General features: G+C 44.0%; 1 protein-coding gene across 1 annotated transcript in view; it reads right to left on the bottom strand.

The window, feature by feature from the left end:
• Positions 1–20,796, bottom strand: part of COL8A2 (collagen type VIII alpha 2 chain) — a 351,712-nt gene that overhangs the window by 219,104 nt on the left and 111,812 nt on the right. Inside the window, exon 2 of the mRNA XM_075336033.1 lies at positions 10,890–10,945. The gene's annotated coding sequence lies outside the window, so the exon portion shown is untranslated. The remainder of the gene's footprint in view (positions 1–10,889; positions 10,946–20,796) is intronic.

The raw sequence follows: 20,796 nt of genomic DNA, 5'->3' as shown, positions 1-20,796 counted from the left end.
CAAGAGATTCTTCTAGTGTTACTCCCCTTAGAACATACAGTATGATGCCTGTGTATTGTTAGTGCTCACATACACAACTTTACATTTGTTCACATTGAACCTTATCTGTCCAGAAGATGCGCACTCACTTTGTCCAAGTCAGCTTGTAACTAATGAACATCCTCCATAGACTGCACTATATAGCTTGGTGTCATCTGCACAATAGAAACAACACTATTAACCCCATCTTCTATAAAATTTAAAAATATGTTGAATAATGGCATACCCAGCATTGAAACTTGGGGTACACCATTTACACCATTCAGAGTATGAGTCATTCATGAGAACTCTCTGGCTGCAATCTTTAAAAGGGTGGTTCACTACTCTGCAGTAGAGGCCACATCTTTGTAAAACTGATAGGGAAGGCTTTTTCTAAATACCTTGTTCAGCCAATTCTGCCTGTGAGCGGTGTTATTGCGATCCGCTCTTCCCCATGAAGTGACCCACCCCCCGGGTTCCATGACCTCTGAGATCCGGTGATGTCATGTTAACTACCAGTTTACCTCACACCACCGAGACCGGTCCCAGTCTTACTGAGTGATTGGGCTGTGAGCGGTGTTTCACCTCTCATCACAGCCCAGCATCACAGTGCAGAATTTCCCTCATGCGCTCCTTTATTGCAGAGTGCCGCAAGCAGGAGCGATGCTGGGCTGTGGTGAGCGGTGAAACTCCGCCCACAGACCAGTCACTCAGAAAGCCTGGGGCCAGACACGGTGATGTCAGATAAGGCCTCTTTCACACATCCGGTTTTTGCTGTCAGTCACAATCCTGCAATTTGTGGAAAAACTGGATCCGGCGTATTTTGCCGCCGCATCCGTTTTTTTCGTCATAGACTTGTATTGGCACCGGATTGTGCCGCATGGCATCGCATTTCATCTGGCGTGCGCTGGATCCGGCAAAATTTCTGTGTCCAGCTTCCGGAAAGGACGCACAAGGGAATGTTTTTTGTCACCGGCAAAAAAACGCACCGCGCCGGATCAAGTATCGTGCGGCGTGTTGTATAATGAAAGCCTAGGGGTTTTTTAAACTGAGTATGCTCAGATGTGTAAATTCCTTTTTGGTTAGAAAATATCTCTCTCTCTGTCCGTCGGTTGGTCTCTCTCTGTCTGTCGGTCGGTCTCTCTCTCTTTGTCGGTCTCTCTCTCTCCCTGTCTGTCTCTCTCTGTCGGTCGGTCAGTCTCTCTCTCCCACACCCTCTCTCATACTCACCAATCACTGGAGTGGCGCTGCACAGCTGTCACACTGCTGCCGCGGCTTCTCCTACTTTGAAAATGCCGACCGCTCATTATTCCATCTTGTATTCACTGCTTTCCCAGCCCACCAGCACCTATGATTGGTTGCAGTCAGACGAGCCCCCACGTTGAGTGACAGCTGTCTCACTGCAACCAATCACAGCCACCGGTGGGTGGGTCTATATCTTGTAGTAAAATAAATTAAAAAAAAACGACATGCGGTCCCACTCGGCTGAGGGCTGGTATTCTCAGGATTGGGAGCCCCACGTTATGGGGAGCCCCCAGCCTAAGAATATCAGCCAGCAGCCGCCCGAAAATGTCGCATCCATTAGATGCGACAGTCCCTGGACTCTACCCGGCTCATCCCGATTGCCCTGATGCGGTGGCAATCGGGGTAATAAGAAGTTAATATCAGCCCATAGCTGCCACTAAGTCCTAGTTTAGTGATGGCAGGTGTCTATGAGACACCCCCATCACTAAACTGTAGTGAAAGTAAATAAACACAAACACCAAAAAATCCTTTATTTGAAATAAAAGACAAAAAAACACCCTCTTTCACCACTTTATTAATCCCCAGATACGCCTCCAGGTCCGACATCCATACGAGGTCCCACGATGCTTTCAGCTTTGCTACATCGGCAGCTGACAGGAGCGGTCATAGAGCACCGCTGCTCGGTTTGAGCTCCACGGAGCAACTGAAGTGAGTCGCGCTGTCAGCGGTGACGTCACTCAGGTTACCTGCGGCCACAGCTGGATTCTCGGTACAAACTGCTACAACGGATCTGTTATTTTAACGGATCCTTCCCATCAGTTGTACCACAATCTACGACGGATCCGTTGCATCAGTCATAAACCGGATTGTGCCTGATGGCAAAAAACTGATTTGTCAAAGTAGCCTAAACTGGAAGTTGATGTGACATCACCGGATCTCAGCGGTCATGGAGCCTAGGCGGGGGTCACTTTATGGGGATGAGTGCACCGCAATAACACCACTCAGAGGCCAAATTGGTGAACAAGATATTTAGAAAAAGCCTTCCTTATCAGTTTCACATGGATGTGGCTACTATTGCAGAGTAGTGAACCACCTGTTTAAGCTAGTTTTCTATACAATTATAAACCGTACTTTCTAAGCTTATAGACCTTAACTAACCCATTAAGTGTTTTAGTGGGACAATGTCAAATGCCTTTGTAAAGTCCAAAAATAGTATATCTAACGCTTGCCCTCTATCCAGGTTTTTATTCACCTTTTCATGAAAACTAATCACTTTAGTTTGACAGATTCCAACCTTAGTAAAATCATGCTGGCGATCACACAAGCTTTGGTATATAGTCCCTTACAAACCCCTCAAACATGTTCCCACAATGGATGTCAGCTATTGTTCTTTAATTACCCAGGTTGGAGCTCTTTTTTAAACTGGGCACCGGATTAGCTTTGTGCCAGAGGCTTGGCTGAGTAACAGTGACTAGAGAGTCTCTAAAAATGATGTGCAGAGGCACAGCAATAACGGAGTTGAGATATTTAAAGCTCTTGTATGCAGCCGATCTGAACCTGGGCCTTGTTCACAATGGATTTTATTTAGCTTTGCTTGGACTATATCTACATTTAACCAACAGAATGTATTACTAAACTCAATTTGCACTATAGTAAAAAGGGGTCAAAAATAGAAATCAACAGATCCGAAAAGGAGAAACAGACTCCTGATAATAATGTATTTAGAAATAATACCAAAACTTTATTGATAAACAATGCATTATAATAAAACTATACATAAAATATTTTGGGGATGCAAAAATGAAGAGAAAAAGTGGTAAAGAATCTGGTAGTAGAAACAAATTAAAAAATATTAACACTCTGAAATGTGAAAGATAAACATACTTATTTTACAGATAATTCTATCAATGGTATGAGAACGTCCTCTCACTACGCTTCCAATTAGTAATAAAAGTGCCGCAGTCAAGAACAGCTATATTATATCACTATGTGTGAATATTACAAAATAATTAACATAGCACGCTCCTATAAGGTACTGTAAATAAGGAAATAAATTACCAAATATTTAATCTGAGTACTCATTGCAAATTAAGTAGGTATAGTGCGGAAGATCTACACCCATAACTGCAGAATGGCAATACATAAAAACAATCTCAAAACCATAGGTATAATAACACACAATCCATGCCACATAAGACAGTGGGTGAGGTATACCAGGTAAGAGTATCGCCAGGAGCCACTTTAAAGCCTGCTTTACACGCTGCAATGTATCTTACAATGTGTCGGCGGTGTCACGTCGTAAGTGACGCACATCCGGCATTATAAGGTACATTGCAGTGTGTGACAGGTACGTGAGATTGCGATTCAATGGTAAAACGTTCATCACATACACATCGTACCATTCTCTAGAATTGCACATCAGATTGTTCATCGTACCCGGGGTACCACACATCGCAGTGTGTGACACCCCGGGAACGATGAACAGATCTTACCAGCGTCCTAGACTCCCGGTCCACAATGCGGAAAGAAGGAGGTGGGCGGGATGTTCACGTCCCGCTCAGCTCCGCCCCTCCACTTCTATTGGCCGGCTGCCGCGTGACGTCAATGTGACGTAGAACGTCCCTCCCACTCCAGGAAGTGGACGTTTGCCGCCCACATCGAGGTCGTATGGAAGGTAAGTTTGTGTGACGGGGGTTAATCATTTGTACGGCACATTCAACAAAATTGAACGTGCCGCACATACGATGGGGGCGTTGCAAATCGCATACGATATCGTATGCGAAATTGCAACGTGTAAACCAGGCTTTATGTGCGTTTCGTCAAGCTTCTTCAGAAGGGGTGCACTATTAGAGATCTGTTTCTCTTTTTCAGATCGGTTGCCAACTGAGTATATTAGTTAATATATTAATAGCACTTGGACTGACTATATCTGCCACTCTCTCTTAATTGCTATATACACAGCCAGAGAACCCATTTAGTAATTCTGCCTTCTCTTGATCCTCAGTGACCAAATCCCATTAACATTATTTAGGGTATCAACCTCTTAGGATCTTGTTTTTTTGTATTTTTATTTATATACGCAAAGAATTTTTGGGGATTTGTCTTGTTTTCCTTGACTATCTACCATACATTTTCTACTTTAGCTGATTTGATTATTTTTTACAGATTGTATTCCGCTACTATAGAGAGAGTTGAGTAATAAGTCCAACTAATTCAATATAATAAAATAATGTACATTTTATAAAAATCCATCATAGATAAAAGCATGGAAAGGGATAAGGTGCAAGCAATAAATGACAAGTAATATACCACTAACAAAAATATTGGTAAGACATGGATACATATACATGAAGCATAAAGTGTTAGGGTACACCAGATGAAATATATATATATATATATATATATATATATATATATATATATAGTACAGACCAAAAGTTTGGACACATCTTCCCATCTCTAGAACAACTGTTAAGAGGAGACTTTGTGCAGCAGGCCTTCATGGTAAAATAGCTGCTAGGAAACCACTGCTAAGGACAGGCAACAAGCAGAAGAGACTTGTTTGGGCTAAAAAACACAAGGAATGGACATTAGACCAGTGGAAATTTGTGCTTTGGTCTGATGAGTCCAAATTTGAGATCTTTGGATCCAACCACCGTGTCTTTGTAGAAAAGGTGAACGGATGGACTCTACATGGCTGGTTCCCACTGTGAAGCATGGAGGAGGAGGTGTGATGGTGTGGGGGTGCTTTGCTGGTGACACTGTTGGGGATTTATTCAAAATTGAAGGCATACAGAACCAGCATGGCTACCACAGCATCTTGGAGCTGCGTGCTATTCCAATCGGTTTGCATTTAGTTGGACCATCATTTATTTTTCAACAGGACAATGACCCCAAACACACCTCCAGGCTGTGTAAGGGCTATTTTACTAAGAAGGAGAGTGATGATGGGGTGCTACGTCAGATGATCTGGCCTCCACAGTCACCAGACCTGAACCCAATCGAGATGGTTTGGGGTGAGCTGGACCGCAGAGTGAAGGCAAAAGGGCCAACAAGTACTAAGCATCTCTGGGAACTCCTTCAAGACTGTTGGAAAACCATTTCCAGTGACTACCTCTTGAAGCTCATCAAGAGAATGCCAAGAGTGTGCAAAGTAGTAATGAAAGCAAAAGGTGGCTACTTTGAAGAACCTAGAATATAAGACATATTTTCAGTTGTTTCACACTTTTTTAAGTATTTCACTCCACATGTTTTAATGCATAGTTTTGATGCCTTCAATGGGAATCTACAATTTTCAGAGTCCAGAAAATAAAGAAAACTCTTTGAATGATCAGTTTTACCATATGTGAACATGATAAATAAAAAATCCGTAAAACAATTGTGGAACTGCACTTTTTTTGCATTTTCACCGCACTTGGATTTTTTTTCCTTTTCCAGTACAATATAGGGCAGAATCAAACGTGTCATTCAAAAATACAACTTGTCCCGCAAAAAACAAGCCCTCAGATATGGCTATATTGATGGAAAAATAAAAAAGTTATGGCTCTTGGAAGAATGAGAGGTAAAACAAAATGAATAATGGGGTTAAATTATGGTTCAACATTAAAAGAAACAAACGAAAACAGGAGACTAAATAAAATAGCTTGGACAAAAATATTGGCATCCCTAGAAAAGATGAAGAATAATTTGACCATAGGGACATACTCACACCTGCCACTGTGTTCTTGACCCTGGAAATCCTGCCCCAGTTGTGCATATTTGTTAGTAAGCCAGACTACATCAGATATGCATAGGTACTAGAAATGGGATCTGCTGCCCTAAATATTTATGATACTGGCACGCTGTACAGTTTTTATTGAGGGAGTATTTAGCCAATCAGAGCCATAGTTCATTTAGAAAATACGAACATAAAACATATCAACTCTCAACAGTAACCACTTTACATCAATCACATTCCCTAAAGATAGTTTAACCTCCTGTTAGGGGTACTTCTCACATAGCGAGATCGCTAGCGAGATCGCTGCTGAGTCACAGGTTTTGTGACGTGACGTATCAGTGACCTCATCAGCGATCTCGCTGTGTGTGACACTAAGCAGCGACCTAGCCCCTGCTGTGAAATTGCTGAGTGTTACACACTGTTCTGGTTCATTTTTCGCACGTTGGTCTCCGGTTGTGCCGCACACATCGGCGTGTTTGACGGCCTGAGACCAACGAGCACTGACTCTGTGTAAGCAGCATATACTGGTAACCAAAGTAAATATCAGGTAACTAAGAAAAGCGCCCTGCTTGGTTACCCGGTATTTACCTTGGTTACCAGCGTACACCACTTGGCGCGGGCTCCCTGCACACATAATCAGGGTACACATCGGGTTGCTAAGCAAAGCACTTTGCTTAGTTACCCGATATTTACCCTGGCTACGTGTGCAGGGAGCCAGCGCTAAGTGGTGTATGCTGGTAACCAAGGTAAATATCAGGTAACCAAGCAAAGCGCTTTACTTGGTTACCCGATATGTACCCTGGTTACCAGCATACATGCTCACAGGCTGCCAGCGCTATCTCCCTGCACGCGTAACCAGGGTAAATATCGGGTAACTAAGCAAAGCGATTTGCCTAGTAAACCGATGTGTACCTTGGTTACCAAGCGCAGAGTCGCTGGTGGCTGGTCGCTGGTGAGATCTGCCTGATTGACAACTCACCAGCGACCATGTAGCGACGCACCAGCGATCCTGACCAGTTCAAATCGTGGTTGGAATCGCTGGTATGTCATTTAGTGAGACGGTACCCTTAGCCATTTCTGAAGGTCATTGAAATATAAACGCATTGATACCTTTTGCTGTTCATTGCTTTATTTCAGGGAAATCCACTATTTTATCAATATGCAAATGATAATGAAAGTCTGTTTCCCCAGGTCATTTAGATCCTTATCACCTGCCTCCATATACTGATTGATAGCTAACATCAGAGGCCGAGCAGGGAATCTTGGGCCTGACTATTCACCGCCATATTTGGGCCTGTGCTTTAATCTGTCCTTCTGAAATCAATGGTTTTAGCATACTAGTATGAATGTTTGCTTATTGATGCTGTATGTCCACAAGTGTGAGATGATATGCGCAGGTATGAGTTTTATGGACAGCTTAGTGGGTCCATTGTTAGTGCTGTTGCTTTGCATCTTTGAGGTCCTGAGTTCAGACCCTGCTAAGAATGTAATATCTCCATTACATTTATGGATGCTTTCTGTTTTTGACTAGGTTTCCTCCCATACTCCAAAGATAGGGAGTTTTAATTTGTGACCCCCATTGAATTAGTAATGATCATTCCTGCGTTGATTATGCTATGTATATATAAACCAAAAATACATTTTGTGCCAAGTGCCAGGCTAAAGGGAACCTGTCAGGTGCACCCAGAACCACGAGCAGTTCTGGGTGTATGGTGCCCCTGCGGCCTCAGGCACCACAGGGTACTGCACCTGAACCAAGGTGCAGTATTTATCGCGGATAGGAGGAGGTGAGGAGATCATCACCGGTCACAACTACAACCACACTCAACCAACACATAACACGTGGGTTCTGTCACTGGGACCGAGTTAGGGTAGGTGCTGTGGTGGCCATCACAAGGTATGGGACCTCATGCCCACTAGTTCAGGGACCCAGGAGGCAGGGCGTCGACAGAGGGGAAGTGAGGAGCCATCTGAAACACTACAGGCAGTTAGCACTGGACAGCACCTGTGTCAAGTCAGACTCCGGAATAGACAAGCAAGCAAAGACACGTAAAGTTTGGGACCTGTGGTCTGGAGCCGGAGACTCGACCCGGGTTCTTAGGAGAAGAAGGGGGATCCCAGGGTTCGCGAGAGTGCAGAAGGCACCCGTGACCCATTCCAAGGCCCAGGAGCTGGGGTGGAGGGAAACCATCAGAAGGTGAGGCACAGAAGGAACCACCGGCCACAACCGCCGAAGTATCCGGGATTGGCTGAGGCCCATCACAACATGGCCCGGTGCTCCAATGGCAGTGTGTGACCAGTGAGTAAAAGATCTTGAACTGTTCCACCTGTGTCGTCCTATTACTGCCAGCGCCCTTTCCATTGCATCACCTGAGACTACTACTATCACCACCATCCTCCCTGGGGCTATATCTCTGCCTGTGGAGAACTGACCTATCTGAGCTGCATTGTCATCCGCCCCAGCAGAGAAGTCCCGCAGCGACGACTAGTAGTTATGTCATCACCGGAGTCCGTTCCATCGACTTCTACTCCGATTGCCAGGTGACGCCGTGTTCCTGCCGTGGATAGTGCTGGTGATGGGAGAGGAGTCGATGCCAGCGGTGCCGGTGGACGCGGGCTCCGCTCATCCACTGGTCTGGGTTTCCTGGGGATCTGCAGTGCCACTGGATGACTGTAGGTGGCGGGTGTATCCCAGCTGAAGTACCATCATTCAGCTACAGCCTATGGGAAAACACTACACCCTTTTTATTGCCCCTCCTGCCTGCTGACCTCTGCCAGAGATAGTTCTGAAAATTCTGGCTCCTGTTTCGTCCTGTTCTGTGATTTCGTGTTCTGATTACCGCTTGTTTCCTGACTACCCTCCTGCCTGCTGTTTTTGTACCTCGCTGCCCGATCCGGTTTTGATCTCTGCTTGTTTCTGATTACGTTCTTGCCTGCCGATTCTGTCCCTTTTCCGCAATTCCTGGTTTGACCCTGCCTGACAACTACTCTCTCAGACTGCAGCCTTCCACAGGTAGTGATCTCCAGGGCCCTGTGTAATTCCAAATCCCTGTATAAGGTTTAAGGGGTTTCAGGGTTCTGGGGGTCCTGCTTGGTGAGTGTCTTCCCTCTAGCCTGTCCATTACAGTCTGTGGATCCAGGCAGGCGTTACACAAATATTGGCTATCCAGCCAATTATGACACCCTTGATCACGGAACTGGGCAAGGCTACCACGGCGTCCCAGGAGAACCTCCGCGGCCTGGTGACGAGTAAAACCTGACCCCGTGGGCGCATCAGGTGCATATTGCTACTACCTGCCTAACTGCCCCTGTATTTAGTATCATACATAAAGAGATCTTTAGAAAAAGTATTTTTAAAGATCCAATATGATATGCTAATGAGGCCAGAGACTAGTCGCAAGGGTGTTATATTCCCCGACTGGTAGGCCCTCTTAGCATGTTAGTATCCCCACAGGGGTGTGCTAACATGCTATTAAATTCAGCATCAGCAGTGGTGCTGCGCGTACTTGTGTTCACTGTTACTGCTGATCTGAATACCGGGCACTTTCAGTCATGCGCTGTAGACCTCTATGAAGCCGGGACGAGTACACTCGGCCTCATGCTGCATATGATTGGAAGTGCCCGGCATTCAGATCAGCAATCACAGTGAACACAGGTACACATGTCATCGCTGGTGACGCTGTATTGAATAGCATGTTAAGACGCCCCTGTGGGGGTACTAACATGCTAAGAGGCGGACTAGTCTGGGGACATAAACACCCTTGTGACTAGTCCCCTCGCTCATTAGCATAAGATAAAAGATCTTTTGAACTACTTTTTCTAAAGATCCCTCTATCTATGCTAGTGTAAAAAGGGATGGTTAGGCAGAGAATAGTAATATGCACCCAGAACTGCTCGTGGTTCTGGGTGTATATTGCACCTGACAGGTCCCCTTTAAGACGGGTTAAACTTGCTGATAGATTTACTTTAATGCTCAAGGAGCAAAATCTGGAAAGCAAAGACAACTACTCTCCATGGTGCAATTTTAGCAATGACTCGTGAAACCAAGTTAAAGGTGCTTTACACGCTGCGACATCGCTAGCGATAGCTAGCAATGTTGTGCGCGATAGCACCCGCCCACGTCGCTGTTTCGTCATGGCGGTGATCGCTGCAGTAGCGAAAAATATCGCTACGGCAGCGTCACACGCATATACCTACTTAGCGACGTCGCTGGAGACAACGAACAATCTCTCCTTTAAGGGGGAGGTTCGTGCGGCGTCACAGCGGCGTCACTAAGCTGCCACCCAATAGCTGAGGAGGGGCGGAGATGAGCGCCCGGAACATGCCGCCCACCTCCTTCCTTCCTCATTGCCGGTAAACGCAGGTAAGGAGATGTTCGTCGTTCCTGCGGTGTCACACATAGCGATGTGTGATGCCACAGGAACGACGAACAACCAGCGGCATGCACCACCAATGATATTATGAAAAGGAGCGACATGTCAACGATCAACGATTTTTGACGTTTTTGCGATCGTTGATCGTCGTCCCTTTTAGTCACACACAACGATATCGCTAACGGCGCAGGATGTGCGTCATGAACACCGTGAACCCGAAAAAATATCGCTAGCGATATCATTGTGTGTAAAGTACCCTTTAGTCTCGGCTAAACAATCTAAACAACACAGCCAAGTTGCAGATAAGTTGCGTGTCGTGTGTGACTTGCATTGAACTTTTTCGCAAGTGTGTTGCATGCGACCTACGACTGGTGAGAGAAAATCCAATGGATTTGCCTACTATGTCATTCTTTAAATGACTCCAGTGTACTGCTTAGTAAGATCAGGTGTAATAGTAGAACACAGATCACAAAGCTTCAGTGAGGACACAGGAAGAGTATGTCATACAGTCTTATTTACAGAACTTTTAGCCTTACCTGGTCTTGTCACAGTGTATTCAGTAGCACTTGCTCTGGCCAAATTGCAAATAGATCTGCGATTTAGAAAAAATAAAATGGAAAATGTTTATTTTTGTACTTTAGCATCATTTTTAGTTTGAACTATACTTCTGGTATACAGCGCCATTTCTTCTGAGTGACGTCACCGCATTTCAGACTCTCTGGATTCCACTGCATTTTATGGGTGAGCCAGAAGCCTATTTTACAGTGTAAGTTTATTGTTCCTCATTGTAAAAGTCACTACCAGGTCATACAGAGCGCAATGTGACCCGGACTGTCTAAAGAGTGGTGACGTCGTTCAGTGGAGGATCGGAACAGCACTGGAAACCAGAGAAGTTAGAGGTAGAAGATTATATTAATATATTGAAACTGTAGTACATACACATGGACAATATATCTCAAAAGTGAGTACACCCCCACATTTTTGTAAATATTTTATTATATCTTTTCATGGGACAACAGTGAAGATATGACACTGACACAATGTAAAGTAGTCAGTGTACAGCTTGTATATGAGTGTAAAATTTGTGTGCCCTCTAAATAACTCAACACACAGCCATTAATGTGTAAACTGCTGGCAAGAATTGTGAGTGAAATGGCCAAATTGTGCCCAAAGTGTAAATATTTTGTACGGTCACGATTAGTTTTCAAGCACTGCCTTAACTCTTTTGGGCATGGAGTTCATTAGAGCATCAAAAGAGCCACTGGATTCCTCTTCTACTCCTCCATGACAAGATCATAGAGCTGGTGGATGTTATAGACCTTGAGCTCCTCCATTTTCTGTATGAAAATGCCCCACAGATGCTGAATAGGCTTTAGGTATGGAGACATGTTTGGCTAGTCCAGCACCTTTACCCTCAATTCATTCGAAGGGAGGGGATAATGCTCTGCTTCATCATATCACATTGCATATTGGCATTCATGGTTCCCTCAATGAACTGTAGATCCTAACAGGCAGCAGCACTGGTGAAGCCGAAAACCATGACATTTGGACCACCATGCTTGACTGGTACTCCTCACCTGGTTGTTGCTACACACACTTGACATAAAATGAACCAAATAAGTTCAGTTTGGTATCATCACACCACAGTAATACATGTCCTTTGTCTACTTGTCTTCAGCAAACTGTTTGCAGGCATTCTTGTGTATCATTTTTAGAAGAGGCTTCCTTCAGGAATGACAGCCATGCAGACCAATTTGATGCAGTGTGCAGCATATGGTCTGAGCACTGACAGGCTGACCCCCCACAACCTTAACCTCTACAGCAATGCTGGCAGAATTCATATGTCTATTTTGAAAATACAGCCTCTGGATATGACGCTGAGCACATAAACTCAACCCCTTTGGTTGACCATGGCGATGCCTGTTCTGAGTGGATCCTGTCTTGTTAAACCTCTATATGGTTTTGGCCACCGTGCTGCCTCTCAGTTTCAGGGTATTGGCAATCTTCTTATAGCCTCGGCCATCTTCATGTAGAGCAACAATTATTTTTTTTCAGATCCTCAGAGATTTCTTTGCCATGAGGACCATATTGATCTTCCAGTGACCAGTATGAGAGAGTGTGAGTGATAACACCAAATTTAACACACCTGCTCCCCATTCACACTTCAAATCTTGTAACATTAAAGAGTCATATGATACTGTGGAAGCAAATTGGTTTATTAGACATAATATGGCTATTTTCACTTAGTGGTGTACTCACTTTTGTTGCCAGTTGTTTAGACATTAATGGCTGGGTGTTCAGTTATTTAGAGGGTACATCAAAATTACACTGTTATACAAGCTTTACACTGAGTACTTTACATAGTATCACAGGGTCATATCTTGAGTGTTGTCCCATGATAAGATATAATAAAATATTTACAAAAATGTGAGGGGTTTACTCACTTTTGTTATACACTTGTCATTTACATACACAGTTTTAGGGAAAAAATGTTCATGGAAGGGCTTCTTTAATGCTGAAATCTGAAGCTTCAGCCATAAATCCAATTTCATAGTAGAATCAGGGTGGTCCTAATGGTGGTAAATCCACAGTTCTTAATTTAATCCATTACCTACAAATTATTGCCAAGTAATATTTCCTTGTTTAAATAATTTCCAATTTTTTTTTTTATTAATAGTTGAATGAAGCTTTTACAAACACATTTTTAAAGGATCAATGACCTGTCATTATATCTTAAATTAAAATAAATTACCTCTCAGTTCTGGTAAATGACAAATGGTGCTGTTTTTCTATATTATTACTAGTAACAATAATAATAATCATCATCATATTATGGTTTATACTATTTAGAATTTTTTCAAAATGACCTTAACATACAGTAAAGTTGGATTGTTCGTCCAGCAGCTCTCTCACCCGACTGTCCCATAAACAAGAGCTCTCACTCTGCCAAGTGCTCCTTTGTTTTCTATGAGAGCCACTAGCAGCTATCTCTGGCAGTAGCTTAACTCTAAAAAAACAAAAATGTCACGAGTCCAAAATCAGACATGCCAAATCCTTATCTCCTCTGACATCATCTGTTGGAGCCCCCCCCCCCCTTTGCATATTAGACTGTCAGCCAAACTCATCGATATCGGCCATCGTTAGTATAATGTGTATGAGAGCCTTAATGCTTCGCTTTAAAACCACTCACTGGAATTATTTCCCATTACAAAGGCTGCTGATAAAATGAAAATGTGTATTGAGTTTACAAGAAAACCAGTGCACTAGCACAGTCAATAAAGGCAAATAACCACCTCAACTCTTGTTAGCAGCTTTTTTTGTTTTATAGCAACTGGGTATCATACATACTTGCATACAGTGGATATTGTAGATACTGACAGTCTGTATGTGGTTTTGCAGCTCAACCTACTAATGTAAAAGGACCTGAGCTGCAATGCCACCAATGCATAGCTGTCTCACTATTCCTAGATGAAGCAGCCATATTGTCCAAGTCCAAGATAATCCGTATAAGGCTGGACTTACACGAGCGTATGGCATCCGATGCGAGAGCATCGGATGCGATATACTAATGACCCCTGGCTCAGGCTCTGCTGTAAGCGTGAGCCGAGTGTCATGCGACAGTGACCCAATCTTGCAATCGGGTCACAGCTGCGAAGCTGAGGGCGGGCACTGCGGAAAAGAGGGAGGGGTTAATACCCCCATCTCCTCCATTGTAAGCCTGTGCGTATATGGCACTGAACTGGGATAACATCTGAGCGCAGTCCGATGTATCTCTCGCACCCATTCACTTGAATAGGTGCGACGGATACGGCTCTAGCAGAAAATCGCAGCATGCTGCTACTTTTCTAGCATCCAGATTCTGGATGCGAGAAAAGCTGACTAACTGCTCTCCCTCATTGACTAGCATTGGTCAGAGTGCAATGCGAGATTTTTTCGCATTGCACTCATCTGTTTTTCACACTCGTGTGAGCGTATCCTTAGGCCCCTTTTTGCATCAGTGTTTCATCAGTATTTGGATACCAAAACCAGAAGTGGAACTTACAGAGAAGAACTATAATTGAAAGCCTGACCCCTGTTCTGTGTTTTGGAGATGCTCCTGGTTTTGGCATTCAAATACTGATGAAACACATTAGCGGATTTGAGCATGTGTGCTCTTGTGGTGCAGTGCTCAAGCACTCTGATCAACAGTCCATGCGCCATGGGTTTGAATACCACCAAGGAGACAAGCACAGAGTTAATGGTTAAAATGGCTTTAACAGTGAACCAGCCTCCCTGACCTGGGAATAGTGGGCTGAAAGTGTCCATCATACTTTCAAAATTTTTTAAAGTTTTCAGACTTCCATGGCCTGAGAGGGGGGAAGTCTGCCCAGCAGTCCCCGAATACTGCTCGGCATCCTCACCTGGTCAGGTGATCATCTGGGCGCGCTTCATTGGTTTTAATCCCTGCTTCATCCCGTGGGCTGAGTCAACCACAGAGCTACCATCCAATGGGCTGTCAGCCGCAGCAGTGACTCATCCACCGGGCTGCCATCCGTACAGGAGAAAATCTCCAACAGCGGTGATAGGTTCTAATCAGATGCAAAATACTGACGTGGGAAAGAGGCCTAAGTGTCTCACTGGCTTGGATTGGATTATATTATCCACCTTCCACTTTCAACCCTGAGTGGTATAATCAAGAAAATCTTCAACCTAACTCATTTAGTATTTCACATTTGTCTTACAGTTTTGAAAATAATCCTACAAAGCTCATACAACATTGCATGCCAGCCAAAGATGCCTCCAAAATCTCCCTATTATGCCTGCCACACCCGTGCGCCCTATAGCACCTGCCACATATGTGCCACTTTCAGTGCCTGAAATAGATGATTCCTTTAGTGCTTACCACAGATGCCACCATAGATGCCACCATAGATTGGCTCCACTAATGGCACTAGCTGCAGACTTGCTCAGGTATCTGCACTAGGAGGTCTGGACTTCCTAAACTTCTCATGGTCCCTTAATAGGAAGTTCAATGTTTTTGCCATTCAGCTTTTTTCTAATTAAGTCAATACTTGGTGGATTTAAAAAGAAATATATATCATACCAGTGGATTTTGGCGGTGAAGATCTAAGAAACTGGATACTTTGCTGCCAGCATTGGTCCACTTATAGAGTCTGTTATTAACATTTATTGTAATTTATACAATACCTATATTGTTGACATCATAGTCCTAAAAATTATATACCTCTAAGTTTCACATTAGTAAAGTAAATGGAAATCATAAATAAAACTACAGTAAATCCATATGCAGTAATGCTACTTTTTGTTAATAGTTCTTGGGAATAACCTCAAAGACAAAGCACAAAAACACGGAAATGCGTTCAAACTCCCTGATGTGTCCGGTTCAGACCACAATACACAGTTATGCAGGGCTGGAAAATTCTGGAATTTCAATCAGTATGTAAAAAGGAAAAAAAATCTAGGTCTTTGCCTCTCACCCCCTCCTCGGCTCGTGGAAAGACGCTTCAGTTGCCAAAGCCTTTACCGTGTTCTTCTGAAACTAGCCTTTTTTTTTAAGGAAAAACTCTCTCTTCCAGAACCCACATTTTAAAGAAAGGAGCGTTTTTCTTGTCAATAGCATAGATGTGGGAAATAGTCCCAGTTGAGAAATGCCTTTGTAACATTACTTTAGAAATGTACAAAGGACAAATATATAGGCATAATAAACCCTTGTCTTACCTTGCATCCTTACGAATCAACAATTCATAATAGCTATGCATTTTCAGAAATAAAACAGGTGCATGTAGTAATATTTTTCTTTAGGTTTACTTCTGTATTTGTCAATGCTGAATATAAAGAAAATAATAATACTCTTTAATCCACCTCACCAGGTATTGAAGCGGCTTAGTGTACTTTTTTGCTTTATACACACTATATATATACTGTCAATACCCTTGATTTTCAATCTATGGTTTGTGTACCTCATGGAGTATATACCTTGTACAGTGCCTACAAGTAGTATTCAACCCCCTGCAGATTTAGCAGGTTTACACATTTGGAATTAACTTGGCATTGTGACATTTGGACTGTAGATCAGCCTGGAAGTGTGAAATGCACTGCAGCAAAAAAGAATGTTATTTCTTTTTTTATTTTTTTTTTAAATTGTGAAAAGTTTATTCAGAGGGTCATTTATTATTCAACCCCTCAAACCACAAGAATTCTGTTTGGTTCCCCTAAAGTATTAAGAAGTATTTCAGGCACAAAGAACAATGAGCGTCACATGTTTGGATTAATTATCTCTTTTTCCAGCCTTTTCTGACTAATTAAGACCCTCCCCAAACTTGTGAACAGCACTCATACTTGGTCAACATGGGAAAGACAAAGGAGCATTCCAAGGCCATCAGAGACAAGATCGTGGAGGGTCACAAGCCTGGCAAGGGGTACAAAACCCTTTCCAAGGAGTTGGGCCTACCTGTCTCCACTGTTGGGAGCATCATCCGGAAGTGGAAGGCTTATGGAACTACTGTTAGCCTTCCACGGCCTGGACAGCCTTTGAAAGTTTCCACCCGTGCCGAGGCCAGGCTTGTCCGAAGAGTCAAGGCTAACCCAAGGACAACAAGGAAGGAGCTCCGGGAAGATCTCATGGCAGTGGGGACATTGGTTTCAGTCAATACCATAAGTAACGTACTCCACCGCAATGGTCTCCGTTCCAGACGAGCCCGTAAGGTACCTTTACTTTCAAAGCGTCATGTCAAGGCTCGTCTACAGTTTGCTCATGATCACTTGGAGGACTCTGAGACAGACTGGTTCAAGGTTCTCTGGTCTGATGAGACCAAGATCAAGATCTTTGGTGCCTACCACACACGTGATGTTTGGAGACTGGATGGCACTGCATACGACCTCAAGAATACCATCCCTACAGTCAAGCATGGTGGTGGCAGCATCATGCTGTGGGGCTGTTTCTCAGCCAAGGGGCCTGGTCATCCGGTCCGCATTGATGGGAAGATGGATAGCACGGCCTACCTGGAGATTTTGGCCAAGAACCTCCGCTCCTCCATCAAGGATCTTAAGATGGGTCGTCATTTCATCTTCCAACAAGACAACGACCCAAAGCACACAGCCAAGAAAACCAAGGCCTGGTTCAAGAGGGAAAAAATCAAGGTGTTGCAGTGGCCTAGTCAGTCTCCTGACCTTAACCCAATTGAAAACTTGTGGAAGGAGCTCAAGATTAAAGTCCATATGAGACACCCAAAGAACCTAGATAACTTGGAGAAGATCTGCATGGAGGAGTGGGCCACGATAACTCCAGAGACCTGTGCCGGCCTGATCAGGTCTTATAAAAGACGATTATTAGCTGTAATTGCAAACAAGGGTTATTCCACAAAATATTAAACCTAGGGGTTGAATAATAATTGACCCACACTTTTATGTTGAAAATTTATTAAAATTTAACTGAGCAACATAACTTGATGGTTTGTAAGATTTATGCATCTGTTAATAAATCCTGCTCTTGTTTGAAGTTTGCAGGCTCTAACTTATTTGCATCTTATCAAACCTGCTAAATCTGCAGGGGGTTGAAGACTACTTGTAGGCACTGTATCTCTAGGTAAGGCCGGCTTCACACTTGCGATTAACTTGCATGAGTGCAATGCGAGAAATTCTCGCATTGCACTCGGGCCCATGTTAATCAATGAGGCAGCTCCCATCTGCAATTTTTTTTGTCAGTCCAAATCGGACTGAGAAAAAAATCGCAGCATGCTGCGTTTTGGTGAGTTTCTCGCGCGAATCACTCCAATGCAAGTCTATGGGTGCGTGAAAATAAACGGATGTCACATGGACGGCACACACACCATCCTAGTGACATCCGTTTTTATAAATACATTTATCGCATGTTTCAGAAAACACTGCAAATGAGTGAGGTCTGTCGATGTTGGTCAATTTATATCTCTGTCAGTCGGTCTGTCTCTCTCTGTCAGTCTCTCTGTCTCCCTGTCGTCGGTTTCTATCTCTCTCTGTCTGTCTATCCCTCCCCCCCCTGTCTCTCATACTCACCAATCCCCGATCACCGGCGCGGCACTGCACGGCTGTCACACTGCTCCGGCTGCTTTTCCTCTTTTGAAAAAGCCAGCTGCTCATTATTCCATATAGTATTCACTGCTTTCCCCGCCCACCGGTGCCCATGATTGGTTGCAGTTAGACACGCACCCACGTTGAGTGACAGCTGTCTCACTGCAACCAATCACAGCCACCGGTGGGCGGGTCTATATCGTGCAGTAAAATAAATAAATAATTAAAAAAAAACTGCGTGCGGTTCCCACAATTTTCATACCAGCCAGGGTAAAGCCATACGGCAGGAGTCTGGTATTGTCAGGATGGGGAGCGCCACGTTATGGAGAGCCCCTCACCCTAAAAATATCAGCCAGCAGCCGCCCAGAATTGCCGCATCCATTAGATGCGACAGTCCCAGGACTGTACCCGGCTCATCCAGAATTGCCCTGGTACGGTGGCAATCGGGGTAATAAGGAGTTAATGGCAGCAGCCCATAGCTGCAATTAAGTCCTAGGTTAATCATGGCAGGCGTCTCCCCGAGATACCTTCCATGATTAACCTGTAAGTTAAAGAAAATAAAGACTTACAACCAAAAATCATTTATTTGAAAGAAATTACAAAAAAACACACCCTCTTTCACCACTTTATTCAAGTCCCCAAATACCCCTCCAGGTCTGACGTAATCCACAGAGGTCCCACAATGCTTTCAGCTCTGCTACATCAGAAGCTGACAGAGAGCGACCATAGACCACGACCGCTCTCTGTGAGCTCCCCGCAGCGACTGAAGTGAGTCGCGCTATCAGTGGTGCCATCACTCACGTTACCCGCGGCCACAGATCTCAGCGAGAGGACTTCAGCTGTGGCCACGGGTAACCTGAGTGATGGCACCGCTGATAGCGGAGATCACTTCAGTCACTCAGGGGATTTGCGGTCACCGGTGAGACCTTCACTGGTGACCGAAAATCAGGCCATGACACACTGACAGAGCCGCGGGCTGACAATGAAGTCAGGTGAAGTTCATCCGACTTCATTGTGATCGGGTGACTCTGTCTGTGTCTGCTGTCAGCGGCCATGTAGCAGAGCTGAATGGCAGATGACATAACTACTGAGAATAAAAACGGATCACATACACATCAAACACGGATTGCACACGGACAATGTGCAACAGATCAATTGAAAAATCACAGAATCGCATTGCTGGTGCATTGCACACTGATCATAACGTGAACAGAGCTCATGCTACTTTCTAGCATGAGACTCAGACCGATTTTACACGCACAAGTGTGATTCCTGCCTTACTTGCTCTGTCCTAAAACCATGCATTAATGTGTATCATATATGTTCACAGCACCTTTATTCTTTTATATAATTTTCAGGGTGTTGTACTCAAAGGCGAGTAGGTGAACACAAAGCTCATTGTGTAATGTAGCTTCAGCCTTGCTCTCCTGCTTCTTACTTGTGATCGGTTTCTCCCTGTCAGCTCTTAAATGAGGAAATAGGTTATCACTGAAACTCATACATTGGAGGTTTTGGACACAGAACATGCAACGTAGTATAGCCAATCACTGTGTTTCAGGGACTTTTATAACTCTGTAGCTAATCATTGCATGAACTAAACTGTTATACAGTGGGGAAAAAAGTATTTAGTCAGCCACCAATTGTGCAAGTTCTCCCACTTAAAAAGATGAGCGAAGCCTGTAATTGACATCATAGACCACAATTATAAGAGGCAGAATGAGAAAACAAATCCATAAAATCACCTTGTCTGATTTGGCAAGAATCTTTTTGCAAATTATGGTGGAAAATAAGTATTTAGTCACCTAAAATCATGCAAGATTTCTGTAAATTCTTCTTTAAGAGACTCCTCTATCCTCCACTCATTACCTGTAGTAATGGCACCTGTTTGAATTTGTTATCAGTATAAAAGACACCTGTCCACAATCTCAAACAGTCACACTCCAAACTCCACTATGGTGAAAACCAAAGAGCTGTCAAAGGACACCAGAAACAAAATTGTAGTCCTGCACCAGGCTGGGAAGACTGAATGTGCAATAGGCAAGCAGCTTAGTGTGATGAAATCAACCGTCGGAGCAATAATAAGAAAATGAAAGACATAAAAGAGCACTGATAATCTCCCTCGATATGGGGCTCAACGGAAGATCTCACCCCGTCGGCTCAAAATGATCACAAGAACAGTGAACAAAAAAATCCCAGAACCAGATGGGAGAAATAGTGAATGGGACAACCGTAACAAAGGCTACCATCAGTAACACACTACGCTGCCAGGGACTCAGATCCTGCAGTGCCAGACGTGTTCCCCTGCTTAAGCCAGGACATGTCCTGACCCGTCTGAAGTTTGCTAGAGAACATTTCGATTATCCAGAAGAGTATTGGGAGAATGTCATATGGTCTGAT

Source organism: Anomaloglossus baeobatrachus, chromosome 2 (assembly GCF_048569485.1).
Source record: "Anomaloglossus baeobatrachus isolate aAnoBae1 chromosome 2, aAnoBae1.hap1, whole genome shotgun sequence".
Taxonomy (NCBI): Eukaryota; Metazoa; Chordata; class Amphibia; order Anura; family Aromobatidae; genus Anomaloglossus; species Anomaloglossus baeobatrachus.
Note: the sequence above shows the minus strand (reverse complement) of the source record. Positions and strands in the feature narration are given on the sequence as shown.